This window comes from Geotrypetes seraphini, chromosome 9 (genome assembly GCF_902459505.1).
Source record: "Geotrypetes seraphini chromosome 9, aGeoSer1.1, whole genome shotgun sequence".
In the NCBI taxonomy this organism is placed as follows: Eukaryota; Metazoa; Chordata; class Amphibia; order Gymnophiona; family Dermophiidae; genus Geotrypetes; species Geotrypetes seraphini.
In genome coordinates, this window is record NC_047092.1 from 34193213 (window position 1) to 34208091 (window position 14879).

At 49.3% G+C, this 14879-nt stretch overlaps 1 protein-coding gene across 2 annotated transcripts in view; it reads right to left on the reverse strand.

The window, feature by feature from the left end:
* The window catches only part of LAMB1 (laminin subunit beta 1), a 143066-nt gene that overhangs the window by 43717 nt on the left and 84470 nt on the right, over positions 1-14879 (reverse strand). The window lies entirely within an intron of this gene.

Consider the following 14879-nt stretch of genomic DNA (forward strand, 5'->3'; position numbering starts at 1 on the left):
CCCAGGAGCAAGTCCAGCTGTACAATCCTGTCCCTTAAGCGGCGGCGGCGGCTTTGAAAATGGCTACCTTAGTTACCGCGGGAAGGGAAAGGGGGGGGAGGGCTTCGAGGGAGCCGGCTGTCGGAGGAGGGCAGACGCGGGCCCAGGAGCAAATCCAGCTGTACAATCCTGTCCCTTAAGCTGCGGCGGCGGCTTTGAAAACGGCTATCTTAGTTCTTTGTTCGATTTTTTTTTAAAGTTTAACGTTGCCGCCATGGCTCCTCTCACGATCCCGGCCTGTGTCAGAGAAGGTTTCAGACGCAGGCGGGATCGTGCGAGGAGCCGCGTCGGCATCTTTAAACTTAAAAAAAAAAAAAAATCCAGCAAATAACTTAGGGAGCCATTTTATCTGCATGCTGCTACGAAGGAACAGGTGAAGGGGAGGGAAATGCTGATGCTGATGCACAGGGAGCAGGCAGGCATGGCAGGCAAACAGGGGGAGAGGGAAAGGGGCTGCTTTGGGGGTAGGGGTGTGCTGGGGGCACACAGCAATCATGGGCAGGGGATCACAGAGCAGGCAGGCATGGCTCAACAAGGGGAGAGGTAAAGGGGGCTGCTTTGAGGTGAGGGGTTTGCTGGGCCAGCAGCAATCATAGGGGGGAAACAGAAGGGGGCCACGGAGCAGGCAGGCATGGCACAAAAGGGGGCAGGGGCATTGGAAAATGGGGCTGTTTTGGGGGAAGGGTGTGCTGGGGCACACACCAAGAGATAGGCAGGCATGGCGCAATGGAGAAATACAGGCAGGCAGGGCACAAGGCAGAGACACAGACAGAAAGAATGACAGATAGACAGACAGCATCCAAGCACAGAGAGAGAAAGGAAAAAAAAACAGTCTACTCTAGCACCCGTTGGACAGGGGGAGAACGAAAGAGATGCTGATGGACAGGGGGGGGTGAAGAAAAAGGAACGGAGGACTAATGTTGGACAGGGGGAGAAGGAAACAGGTGCTGCTGGACAGGGGGGAGGTAAAACAAAGGGAGAAGGGCTGCTGCTGCATAAGGAGAGCAGTGAAGGGGTGGTGGTGGACACAGGGGAGGTAAAAGGAAGGGAAAATGGACAGGGGGAGCAGGCAAGGGGTGGTGATGGACAGCCAAGGAAAAAGAAAGGCAGAAAGAAAAAAAGTGACTAAGGAGAGAGAGAGAAAGAAATAAAGACAGACACACACACATATGTTCTAGCACCCGTTAATGTAACGGGCTTAAAGACTAGTATATATATATAATATAGATACTATCCTATTTATTTTAGTTAGTCTACTTGTACCCTTTCTTTTGTTGTCCCTGTACAGAGGCGGGAGGGGAAGGGTTAAGGGGGCTAGACGATATAAAGGCCACACATGTAAAGTTGAGACCTTTTATTGCTTTATTGTTATTCTTGTTCTGTTTAATGTTCCATAAAAAGATTTAAATATAATTAGTCTACGTGCACATTTTTTTTTCTCTCTCTCTCTGTAAATTTAATTTGGTTAGGTCTTTAGTTTGCCGTGCTCTCCTATCTGTACGATGGAGTTCTTTTTATTGTTGCACACTGCCTTTCTGTTTGCAATTTGCCTTTGAAAGAATATATTAAAAGCTAATGCACCATAAGCTTACAATGATGAACATCTCATCTGTTCTCTTTATCCATTCTAAATCCATATCTTCAGCTCCTGCACAGCGACATTAGCACCTGCAAAGCACTGTGGGTGTTCAGGACTCACCAAACCCAAGAAGGATGTCCCACCATCACTTTGTTTAGTTTACTTGGGGCTTTTGATATACCAGCTTTTAACATTTATCAGTGCATACCGAAGAGGCTTATAATTAAAAACTGGTTGCTCTTTTAGAGTTTCATTTTTGTCAAAAGAGCTTTCAGGCTTAAAACAAAAAACAACAAAAAAGAATTTTTAATGTTTATGCTGCTCTTCCTCTGAAAGGTGTGATCAGGATGAGGTCTTAAACAGTCAGTAAATTGTTCAGAATATGGGTATGATGCCTTGACATGTTTTAGTAAGAGACAATAGGACTATTCAGCAATCAGAAAGGATGAAACAATGCACATTTTAAAAAATAACATTCTGTTGACTGTGAATATTATAAAACCATAATGTTGAAATCTTGGCAGAAGACAGGACAAAAAAATAACAAATTCATTGGTATAAAAGGGCTTCAAATGATTTAAGGAATTATGGGGGTATTTTACTAAGGCGCGCTAACCGATTTAATGCATGCTAAATGCTAACGCACCCATTATATTCTATGGACGCGATAGCATTTAGCGCACGCTAAATCAGCTAGCGCACCTTAGTAAAAGACCCCCTATATGATTCATGTTCTCATTAGGGCTGTTCTGAAAACCCAACTGGCCTGGGGGTCCTCCAGGACAGTTCTGTTTCTCCGAAAATAAGACACTGTCTTATATTCATTTGGGGCCCAAAAAAGGCACTCGGGTCTTATTTTCGAGGTATGCACATGATCATCTCTCCGTTCCTCTCCTTCACCCCAATTCTTCCTCTTTCCTTTCTCTCCCTCACATGTGCAGGATCTTTCCTCCCCTCCCATCCCCCTGTGCAGCAGAAGTTTGCCCAGCTTCTATCCTGCCCTCCCTCCCATCCCTCGTGCAGCATAACCCTTGCCCAGTTTCTATCCTTCCCTCCCTCCCATCTCTTGTGCTGCAGAACCCTTGAGCACCCCCCCGACCCCATTGCACAGCCAAACCCCTGCTGACCCTCCATCCTTCCCTCGCCGCCAACTGTGAGCGAGCCCTACCTTCATCCGAAGCAGCGTCGGGCGGCAGCACTCTAAACAGGGGCCGGGTTGAAGAGTTGCCGGCGAATCCCAGGCCTAGGGCTTATTTTTGGGGTAGGTCTTATTTTTGGGGAAACACGGTAGAAACCACTGGCCTAGACCACTGTTAGTCTGATCCTGGATGGGTAGTATAACAAAACAATAATAAAACTTGGAAAGAAAGTTGCAGGTGGAGTCAAAAAGGTGCTTGAATATGATCTCAGCTAGGAATAGGAGTGCATAAGCAAGATAACGAGATATCATGCCAATAATAAATCTATGGGTGAAGAAATAGCAAGAGAGACACAGGAACAGCCTTAGCTTCCAGAAAAGTCTGTAAATGCAATGGCTCTACAAAAACAGGATACCCTGAAATTTTGCTATACATTTTCCAGGAAACTGAAGAAAAATGTCACCCCTAAGACCAACGCTTGCAAACAGTCTGCCAAAAAGGCCTCAAAAGTCTAGCCTAAGCAGCCCTAGATAAATTATGAAATGCCATTACATTCATTCCACATAAACTATTCTGTTTCAAATGAAAATACCATCTCAATATCCAATTTCTATCTGGTTCAAGGACAAAAGTTATGATCAGTGTCATCTTTACTATAACAGAGAGCTCTCCAAAAAGCCCATTAAATCCAGATTTGGTGGCTTCATCTCTCTCCCGCCCCCTTCGGTGAAAACAGAACTAACAGTAACCTATAAAGACTTGTCTAGTCTAAGGGGGGAAAGGATTCCTTCAGAGTTTGAAAAACTTCTCCAAAGTATCATTTATTATGTTCATTGCTGACACCAAGGGTTTTTTTAGGAAACGTGATACAGGTAAGGTTCAGACAGCAACTAAACTTTTCAACTATTTCAAGTTTCTGAGGAACTACGGTCTGGATTCACTACACCCACGGATCCGATCCATGGCCGTGGGACTGATTCACGAAGCATCCTCATGCAAATGAGGGCGATTGGAATCATGCCCCCCAACCGACTGTACAGATCGCTCTCCAGCGATCCCGACACATGCAAAGACTGTCTTCTTTGCTTGTAGATGGTCTGCGCATGCACTGGCCCACCGTGCCCGGCAGAGCTGGAAACTTTTTTTTTTTACTTTATTTTTTTGTTTCTTTCATTTTGCTGCAGCTTCAATTGAAAAGCACCAGGCAATCCTTCACCATAAGTCAAAGCATTTAATAAGGCAGACAAGTTATGTTTTGGAAAATGCCAGGCTCGGCAGGATCAGAAAAGAAGCTATCTCAGGGAGAATGGGCAACGGCATTTATCCACACAGTATTTACTTCACAAGCCCGTGGGTTTAATCCGCAGAGAGCAGGGCAGCGAGTTGGGGCAGAGAGCAGGGCGGCATGAGGAGTGGAGCAAGCTTCCTCTAAAGCAAGGCAAATCATAGGTTGCATACGCAGGAGTTTCGTCAGCCGTAAGCCTGAAGTCATTATGCCATTGTATAGATCCATGGTGAGACCACACCTGGAGTACTGTGTGCAATTTTGGAGGCCGCATTACCGAAAAGATGTGCTGAGACTAGAGTCGGTGCAGAGAATGGCAACCCGGATGATCGCGGGTCTCAAGGATCTCCCTTACGAGGAAAGGCTGGATAAGTTACAGCTCTACTCACTCGAGGAACACAGAGAGAGGGGAGACATGATCGAGACGTTCAAGTATCTCACGGGTCGCATCAAAGTGGAAGAAGATATCTTCCTTCTCAAGGGTCCCACGGCAACCAGGGGGCACCCGTGGAAAATCAGGGGAGGGAAACTGCACAGTGACACCAGGAAATTCTTTTTCACTGAAAGAGTGGTTGACCGCTGGAATAATCTTCCACTTCAGGTCACTGAGGCCAGCAGCGTGCCTGATTTTAAGGCCAAATGGGATAGATACGTGGGATCTATTCACTGAGTTAGGTGGGGAAGGGTCATTGTGGTGGGCAGACTGGATGGGCCGTGGCCCTTATCTGCCGTCTATTTCTATGTTTCTATGTTTCTATGAGGAGAGTCAGGGCAGAGAGCAGGGATGCAAGAGTGGATAATTGGGGCAGAGAGCAGGGCAGTCGGAAAGGACCTGAGCGACTGGTCCTCAGCAGTCACTTATTTTTTGAATGGCCAGCCCAGCTGGTGTCCCTCATTTTTTTTTTAGTGAATCGCTGCCTGCCTACATTTGCATGCGTGGATCGGATGTTGATCAGCACCAAGGCTAGTGAATCGGGTTGGGGAACAATCGGGTTGCAAAGTGATCGAGACACGATCGGTGTGCTTAGTTAATCTAGCCCTACATTCTTATCGTTAATTAATTCTGCTTGCCATGTCTGAAGTTCACCCAATTTCTTATCCAATGCTTCTATTCTCCTTTTGTTGTTTGTGCAAAAGCTCTAAGGACTAGATTCACTAAGCAAACCGATCGTGTACCGATCAGTTTGCGACCTGATTTCCCTCCGACCCAATTTACTAACCTCTCCTGTGATCTGCTTCCGATCCATGCATGCAAATGAGGGGAAATGGCATGCAAAGTAGGCAAGGACGTGATTCACCAAACAAATTTGGGACACCGACTGGGCTGGCCGATCAAGAGAAGAAATGACTGATGGGGACTAGTCGCACATGTCTCTGTCGACTCTCCTGCTCCATTGCCGCCCTGCACTCTGCCCCGATCTTCCAGCCATGCCTGATCTTAGCTGTGGGTTTTTTTTTTCTGCAAGCAACAAACAGATATGAAGGTGGAAGCCTGTCCAATCTCGATCTTCCAGCCCTGCTTTCTCCCCCATGTCCTCTCTGCTCCGAGCTCTGGATCTCTGCCGCTTTCCCTGCAGTGTGAGCCCACGGGTTTAAAGTGGGGCTGCATGCCACAGTGCAGCCCCGCTTTAAACCCGCGGGCTCGCACTGTAGGGAAGGCAGCAGAGAGCAGGGCATGACCAGCTGACAGTGTTGGCGAAAGGGAAGAGGCTGCTGCCGCTGGAGATAGCCCCTCCATGGGAGAGCAGGAGAGTTGGGGCCCGGAAAAAAAAACAACCAACCAAAAACAACAACCCAGCAAAAAAAAACAACAACCAAAAAAACCCCAGTGCTTCCTCTCTGCCTGTCTTGAAACTCTCCCAATTTTTTTAAACCTTTACCTCCTTCCCACCATTATAGTAATGTAGCAAACTGCAACTCTCTCCAGTAGATGTCACTGTTGTACAGTGGCAAGAAGGAGCATAGGAAGAAATGCTTTAATTAAAAAAGGAGGCGAGAGAAAAATGGGCAGAAAGATACCTTTAAGAATTTAGCTATAATCCCTGCTTTGTCTGGAGCCCATCTTGCCATCTCCCAAGGCCTGAAGCAGCATTTCTACAACACTCCCATAATCAGAAGCTCGAGCCAGGGATCTGATTCCAGAAATGTTCCACAGTCCTAGAAATCTCATTCTTGCTTGTGAGCTGATGCAAATATTCCTTTATAAGTCACAAAATGTATACACTTTAACAATGAGCTATTCTGTAATCCATTACAACTGTTTAAAGTTTCTCTATCACTGGGATAGAGAATTATAGCTTGGTAAAGTGGGCCAAAAAAAAAAAAATCAATCCTCAAAATACACGTCCTAAGAATTATTGCTTCCTGGCTTTTGGAAGATATCATAACACCTCTAGCCTGGGATTAAAAGCTTTCTATTGGCATCTTTCCTTTGATCTCCACACGAGCAAATATAGACAGAATGGCAGTGCTTTAAAATTCTCTTCCTAATAAAGAGATCACAGCAGGGGGATAAAAAAGAAAAGAATCAAAACAGAAATGATACCTCAACTTGGCAGAAGCAGAGAAACCAAATTCTGTAGCTAGTTAAAAAAATAAAACAACCCAACTTCTAAGAACTTTCCTTAGAAACAAAGACAATGATTGTCTATCCAATCTTTCCACCAGCCATACAATCCCCACCTCTCCCTTCAGACTAATTGATCAATGCTTTCTTGAATTCAGATATCATCCTTGTTTCCACCACCTCCACTGGGGGCCTGTTCCATGCATCCACCACGTCTTCCATACAGAAATATTTCCTTAGCTTGCTCCTGAGTTTATCCCCTTTTCACCTTCAACCTAAGCCCTCTTGTTCCAGAGCTTTCTTTCAATTAAAAGATACCCACCTAGTATCTTCCTTCTTTCCAGGGTATACAAGTTTAGACCTTTAAGTATACAGTATTAGTAATGTTCTCTGGACCTTCTTGTTTATATCTTTTTGAAGGTACAAGGCTCCAAAGCTGCACAGTTATCCATGTGAGGTCTTACCAGAGATTTATATAGAGCAGTGGTCTCAAACTCAAACCCTTTGCAGGGCCCCATTTTGGATTTGTAGGTACTTGGAGAGCCTCAGAAAAAATAGTTAATGTTTTATTAAAGAAATGACAATTTTGCATGAGGTAAAAAACTCTTTATAGTTTATAAATCTTTCCTTTTGGCTAAGTCTTAATAATAATACTGTAATTTATAGCTAAAGAGACATTTGATCAAGAAACTGCTTTATTTTCCTTTGGTGATTAAGATAAACATACTGAGGGCCTCAAAATAGTACCTGGCAGGCTGCATGTGGCCCCCCGGGCTGTGAGTTTGAGACCACTGATATAGAGGCACTATAAAGCACAGTTACTTACCGTAACAGGTGTTATCCAGGGACAGCAGGCAGATATTCTTTACGCATGGGTGACGTCACCGACGGAGCCCACGGTACGGACCTTTTTACTAGAAAGTTCTAGTTGGCCGCACCGCGTGTGCGCGAGTGCCTTCCCGCCCGACGGAGGAGAGCGTGGTCCCCAGTTAGTATAAGCCAGCTAAGAAGCCAACCCGGGGAGGAGGGTGGGACGTAAGAATATCTGCCTGCTGTCCCTGGATAACACCTGTTACGGTAAGTAACTGTGCTTTATCCCAGGACAAGCAGGCAGCATATTCTTTACGCATGGGTGACCTCCAAGCTAACAAAGAGGGAGGAGGGATGGTTGGCCATTATGAAAATAAATTCTGAAGTACAGATTGGCCGAAGTGCCCATCCCGTCTGGAGAAAGCATCCAGACAGTAGTGAGTAGTGAATGTGTGAACTGAGGACCAGGTGGCCGCCTTGCAGATTTCCTCAATGGGTGTGGAACGGAGGAAAGCAACCGAAGCGGCCATAGCTCTTACCCTGTGGGCCGTGACAGCGCCGTCTAGTGACAGACCGGCCCGAGCGTAACAGAACGCGATGCAAGCTGCAAGCCAGTTGGATAGCGTCCGTTTAGAGACCGGTCGACCCAAACGATTTGGGTCGAAGGTCAGGAAGAGCTGAGGGGACAAGCGGTGAGCCCTTGTACGATCAAGATAGTAAGCCAGGGCACGCTTGCAGTCAAGACTGTGCAATGCCTGTTCTCCGGGATGTGAATGAGGTTTCGGAAAGAAAACAGGCAACACAATGGACTGGTTGAGGTGAAAAGCTGAGACCACCTTTGGAAGGAACTTTGGATGGGTGCGCAGAACCACCTTGTCATGGTGAAAAATAGTGAACGGTGGATCGGCAACCAGTGCATGAAGCTCACTAACCCTCCTGGCAGAGGTGATGGCAATGAGGAAAAGAACCTTCCATGTCAGAAATTTGAGCGAAGTTGTGGCAAGCGGCTCAAAGGGAGGTTTCATGAGGGCAGATAAAACCACATTCAGGTCCCAGACGACCGGAGGAGGCTTCAGAGGTGGTTTGATGTTGAAGAGGCCCCTCATGAATCGGGAAACCAGAGGGTGAGCCGTGAGAGGTTTTCCTAGGACAGGCTCATGAAATGCCGTGATGGCACTGAGATGGACTCTGATTGAGGTAGACTTGAGGCCTGCGTTGGACAGGGAGAGTAAGTAGTCCAGAACAGGTTCCACCGCTAAAGAGGTGGGATTGTGATGATGACGGAGGCACCAAGAGGAGAACCTGGTCCACTTCTGATGGTAACATTGGAGGGTGGCAGGTTTCCTGGAGGCGTCCAAAATGAGACGGACAGGCTGAGATAGATTTCCTGGAGAGGTCAGCCCGAGAGAAACCAAGCTGTCAGGTGGAGCGAAGACAGATTGGGATGTAGTAGAGACTGATGCTGCTGTGTAAGTAGAGTAGGAAACACAGGTAGAGGAATGGGCTCCCTGGAGCTGAGCTGAAGCAGGAGGGAGAACCAGTGTTGACGAGGCCACCGGGGAGCTATGAGGATCATGGTGGCTCCGTCCCTGCGGAGTTTGGATAAGGTCCGCAACATCAGAGGTAGAGGAGGAAAGGCATAGAGAAACCGATCCGTCCAGTCGAGAAGGAATGCATCCGGGGCCAGACGATGAGGAGAGAAGAGTCTGGAGCAGAACTGGGGCAGCTGATGGTTGTGAGGAGCTGCGAATAGGTCCACCTGCGGAGTGCCCCAGCGAGCAAAGATGGAGTGGAGCGTGGGAGGATCCAAAGTCCACTCGTGAGGTTGAAGGATGCGGCTGAGATTGTCGGCCAGGGAGTTCTGTTCGCCCTGGATGTAGACAGCCTTGAGGAAGAGACTGCGGGCCGTGGCCCAGGTCCAAATGCGAAGAGCCTCCTGACAAAGGAGGCGAGATCCGGTGCCGCCCTGTTTGTTGATGTAGTACATGGCAACTTGGTTGTCCGTGCATAGGAGCAGAAACTGAGGGCAAAGAAGGTGCTGGAAGGCCTTGAGAGCATAGAACATGGCTCGTAGTTCCAGGAAATTGATGTGATGAAGACGCTCCTGCGGGGTCCAAAGACCTTGGGTGCGTAGGTCTCCCAGGTGAGCTCCCCATGCATAAGGGGAGGCATCCGTGGTGATGGTCATGGAATGCGGGGGCAGATGAAAAAGAAGGCCCCTGGAAAGATTTGAGGAGTTCAACCACCATTGTAGAGATTGCTGAAGAGACGATGTCACAGAGATGGGATGAGAAAGAAGATTCGAGGTCTGCGACCATTGGTTGGCCAGAGTCCATTGAGGTGTCCTGAGGTGGAGTCGTGCCAGGGGAAGCACATGCACCGTCGAGGCCATGTGGCCCAGGAGGACCATCATCTGTCTGGCAGAAATGGAGTGATGAAGGAGCACCTGACGACACAGGCGGAGCAGGTTCCGCTGGCGGTCGGAGGGGAGAAACGCCCTCATTAGTGTGGTGTCGAGAACTGCTCCAATGAACTGAAGGCGCTGCGTGGGGAGCAGATGCGACTTGGGGTAGTTGATCTCGAACCCCAGGAGGTGGAGGAGAGAGATGGTCTGATGAGTGGCTTGTAGCACAAGCGGAGACGTAGGTGCTTTCACCAACCAATCGTCCAAGTAGGGAAACACCTGGAGGTTGTGAGACCTGAGGAAGGCCGCCGCCACAATGAGGCATTTGGTGAACACCCTGGGTGATGAAGCGAGGCCAAAAGGTAGCACTTTGTACTGATAATGGCGATGGTGCACCTGGAATCTTAGGTAGCGACGTGAAGCTGGATTGATTGGTATGTGAGTGTAGGCCTCTTTGAGGTCCAGGGAACATAGCCAGTCGTTTTGAGAGAGATGAGGGTAAAGCGTGGCAAGGGAGAGCATTCTGAACTTCTCCTTGACAAGACATTTGTTGAGGTCCCTGAGATCGAGAATGGGACGTAGGTCTCCTGTCTTTTTTGGAACCAGAAAGTAACGGGAGTAGAATCCCCGGCCCCTTTGTTCCAGAGGTACTTCTTCGATGGCATTGAGGAGAAGGAGGGATTGGACCTCCCTCAGGAGGAGGGGGGTTTGAGTTGAAAGAGAAGCAGACTCTACGGGAGGATTGTCTGGTGGAAGAGTCTGGAAGTTGAGAGAGTAGCCGTGGCGGATGATGTTGAGGACCCACTGGTCCGATGTGATGACCTCCCAACGGCTGAGAAAAATGTGGAGCCTGCCCCCGATTGGTTGAGGGAGAGGCAATGAGGGTGGAAGACTGGCTAAGCCCTGGAGAGAGGAGTCAAAAGGGCTGAGAAGGTTTGGCAGGAGGAAGAGGCTTGGCAGGTTGATTAGACTGTGCACGAGCCTGGTTGTGGTGTTGTTGGCGAGCCCGCCTAGGTTGCTGTGAAGGCGGGTTAAGCGGCCTAGCGGAGAACCTGCGCTGGTAAGAGGACTGTGGTTTGTAAGGCCGAGCAGGAGGTGCCTTCTTCTTTGGTTTAATGAGAGTATCCCATCTGGTCTCATGGGCGGAGAGTTTTTGTGTGGTGGTATCCAGAGACTCTCCGAACAATTCATCTCCCATACATGGGGCGTTGGCTAGTCGGTCCTGATGGTTGACATCCAGATCCGAGACCCTGAGCCAGGCCAGGCGGCGCATGGCCACAGCGATGGCAGATGCACGAGAGGTGAGCTCAAAGGAGTCATAGATGGAGCGTACCATAAATTTTCTAAGTTGAAGCAGGCTGGAGATGTGCTGCTGGAATAGTGGGATCTTGTGCTCCGGCATGTACTTTTGCATGGCGGAGAGTTGCATTACCAGATGTTTCAGGTAGAATGAAAAGTGGAAAGAGTAATTGTTTGCCCTGTTGGCAAGCATGGCATTCTGGTAGAGCCGCTTGCCAAACTTGTCCATAGTTTTGCCCTCCCTGCCAGGAGGGGTAGAGGCATATACACTGGAGCCTTGAGTCTTTTTTAAAGTGGACTCAACCAGGAGAGATTCATGGGGCAGCTGGGGTTTATCAAATCCCGGGATTGGAATAACCCTGTAAAGGCTATCCAGTTTACGGGGTGCCCCAGGGACAGTTAATGGATTTTCCCAATTTTTATAAAAAGTTTCCCGTAGGATGTCATGCACGGGTAACTTCAGGAACTCCTTAGGGGGTTGATCGAAATCTAATGCCTCCAGGAAAGCTTGTGATTTCTTGGAATCAGATTCCAGAGGCAAAGATAAGGCCCCCGATAATTCCCTGAGGAATTTTGAAAAAGAAGATTGCTCAGGTTTAGATGTGGTATCGGGGGCCGAGGGCTCTTCGTCCGACGACGATGCGTCCTCCTCGGTACCGAGGGGAGATTCCTCCCAGAGGTCCGGGTCTCTGACATCGGTGTGTGCGTGCCGAGAGACTGGAGTGGAAGGCTCGGTATGGTGAGCTTTAGACCGAGACTTGCCTGAGCGTACCGAGACGGTACCAGGGGATGAAGACCTGTGTCTGTCTCGGTCCCGGGAAGAACGGTGCCGGTCAGGTTCGCGGGAAGACCGGTGTTCCGCTCGGTCCCGAGGAGGATCGGATGTCGTCAGAGCGACGGTCTCGGCATGGGCATGGATATGCGGTGCCGAGAGAATGGGCATGGAGGGGTCCATAGGTACCGATGGAGTGGATACCGGTTGGACGGTGTGGGGCTCGGGCCGGTCTGGTACCGAAAGCAGCGGTGCCAGGATAGAGGGCAAGAGCTGTTTAAGTTGCGTTTGGAGTTGTTCCTGCAACTTATCCTGGAGGATGGCCGCAATGCGGTCATCCAGGGGTGGCACCGGAACCACTTTTTTCTGCTTTGGTTCCATGGGTGCCGCTCTACGCTCCGGCGATGAGGAGGCCGATGACGAGGCACTCACCGATATCGGAGCGGAGCGCTTTTTAGTTCGGCGTGGAGCCGAAAGAGCCGGTGTCGCCACCGAGGTGGGAGGGCGCTCAAGGGTGGAAGGCTTCTTAGCCGGCTTACCTGGCGCCGGTGGCGCCGATGTAATGTCAGGCGGTGTCGAGGTGGTCGGTGCCGACTTCGATGGTGCCGCAGTTGAAGAAGTCGAGTCCATAGTCGGGCCGGTGCCGAACAGCAGACTTTGCTGGATTTGGCGATTCTTCAAAGTGCGTTTTTTAAGAGTGGCACAGCGGGTGCACAAGTCCGCCCGATGCTCCGGTCCCAAACACTGTAAACACCAATTGTGTGGGTCAGTGAGGGAGATCGGGCGTGCACACCGCTGGCACTTCTTAAAACCGGGCTGCGGGGGCATGAATGGAAACACGGCCTCCGCAAAATCAAACCCCGAGGCCTGGATCGTGACAACAGGCCCCGCCGGGGCAAAGACAAAAAAACGAACAAAAAGAAAATTTTTTTTTTTTTTTTTTGGAAATGAAATAAAAAAGAACCCGAAGGTAAATAAACAAAAAAAGAACGCGAGCGGGAAGGCAAAAAGAGGATTTCAATCGGAGTTGAAAAACGCACGTCTTCTTCGCTCCGCGGAAACGAAAAAACTGGGGACCACGCTCTCCTCCGTCGGGCGGGAAGGCACTCGCGCACGCGCGGTGCGGCCAACTAGAACTTTCTAGTAAAAAGGTCCGTACCGTGGGCTCCGTCGGTGACGTCACCCATGCGTAAAGAATATGCTGCCTGCTTGTCCTGGGATAAGCTCTTTTTCTCTGCTGTCTATTCCTCTTGCTATGTTCCCAAGTATCTTTCTGGCTTTTATTATTGTCTTATCAAGCTGTTTGGCTACCTTAAGATTTATCAGATAAAAATCATCCACAGATCCTGCTCTTCCTTTTGGGGCTGTTTCCAATTTTTTGTTGTGTAATAAAACTGAAGTTTCTGAGCTAACATGGACTTTGAACCTTATCCTCACTTTCACATAGTCAAAGTTAGTCATTCCTGCTTTGAACCAAGTATAAGGGGGCCACTGAAAAGTTCTCACTCCAACCGACAAAGTTGGGGCAGTCTCCATCGAGGGCTATACACTTAGTCCAGTGATTTTCCATTTTTCTCATTCTGTCGAAAAACTACGGAATGAAAAAAGTGGAAAATCACTGGACTAAGTGTATTTATTTACTAGTGTTTAAGTCCGTTACATTAACGGGTGCTAGTAAAGCCTCCTTCCCTCACATGTCCCCTATTTTCAGCCCCAGCTCCAAACCAATTTTACCCCCCAGCCCCCTTTTCCCCGGTCCAATAGCACCTCTTCCCTGCTCCCCCTGTCCCTCTTCCTTGCTTTCCCGGCCCAGTAGCACCTCTTCCCTGCTTCCCGTCCCTCTTCCTTGCTCCCCTGGCCCAGTAGCACCTGTTCCCTGCTCCCCCTGTCCCTCTTCCTTGCCCTCCCGGTCCAATAGCACCTCTTCCCTGCTCCCTGTCCCTCTTCCTTGCTCCCCTGGCCCAGTAGCACCTCTTCCCTGCTCCCCCTGTCTCTCTTCCTTGCTCTCCCAGTCCAATAGCACCTCTTCCCTGCTCCCTGTCCCTCTTCCTTGCTCTCCCGGCCCAGTAGCACCTCTTCCCTGCTCCAGCAGCACCCCTTACCTGTTTCCCCGGTCCAGCATGCAGCGTTGTAAGCATCGCGGCTGGCTTTTGTGAACCTCGTAGGCCACTCTGCCCCTCAGAAGTACGTTCCTTCTGACGCGATCGCGTACGTCAGAGGAAACTGAGGTGCTGTGCGGCTGCGAAGTTTAGTAGAGCTGGCCAAGATCCTCACTGGAGCAGCGCCCGACCCTCAGCAGATCGAAGCCCTCCTTCCGGCAGCCGCTGCCAGCACCGCTGCACAAAGCCCTCCTCCTGGCAGCCGCCGCCAGCACTGCCTCCTCAAGCCGCTGAATATGGCCGGCTTCCTCCAGCGGTTGGTGAGTGAGGGCGGGAGGAGGGAAGTGGCCAGAATGTTCCCTGCCGCTGGGTTCTAAAATGGAACACGGCCATGGATCACACACCACAGCGGCAGGGATAACGATGTTTTCAATGCGCATGCACCGGTAAGCTTTTATTATATAGGATTCATTCAATTTTCTATATTGTTCTCCTAGGGGAGCTCAGAATGGTTTACATGAATTTATTCAGGTAATCAAGCATTTTTTCCTGTCTGTCCTAGTGGGCTCTCAATCTATTTATTGTACCTGGGGCAATGGGGGGATTAAGTGACTTGCTCAGGGACACAGGGAGCAGCATGGGTTTGAATCCACAACCTCAGAGTCCTGAGGCCACTAGCCCTCGATGGAGACTGCCCCAAGCTTTGTTGGTTTGGCTGAGAACTTTTTAGCGGCCCCTCATAGAAGTCCATTTAAAATGGTGAAATAGAAATATTCTGTATGCACAGCTTCATTATGGCAATGTGAACCTGCTCTAGTCTTACAATGTACTATAAAGAAAATGTTCAAATTATGTCAGGGCCAGTTCCAAGAGCTGTGGCCAATGTC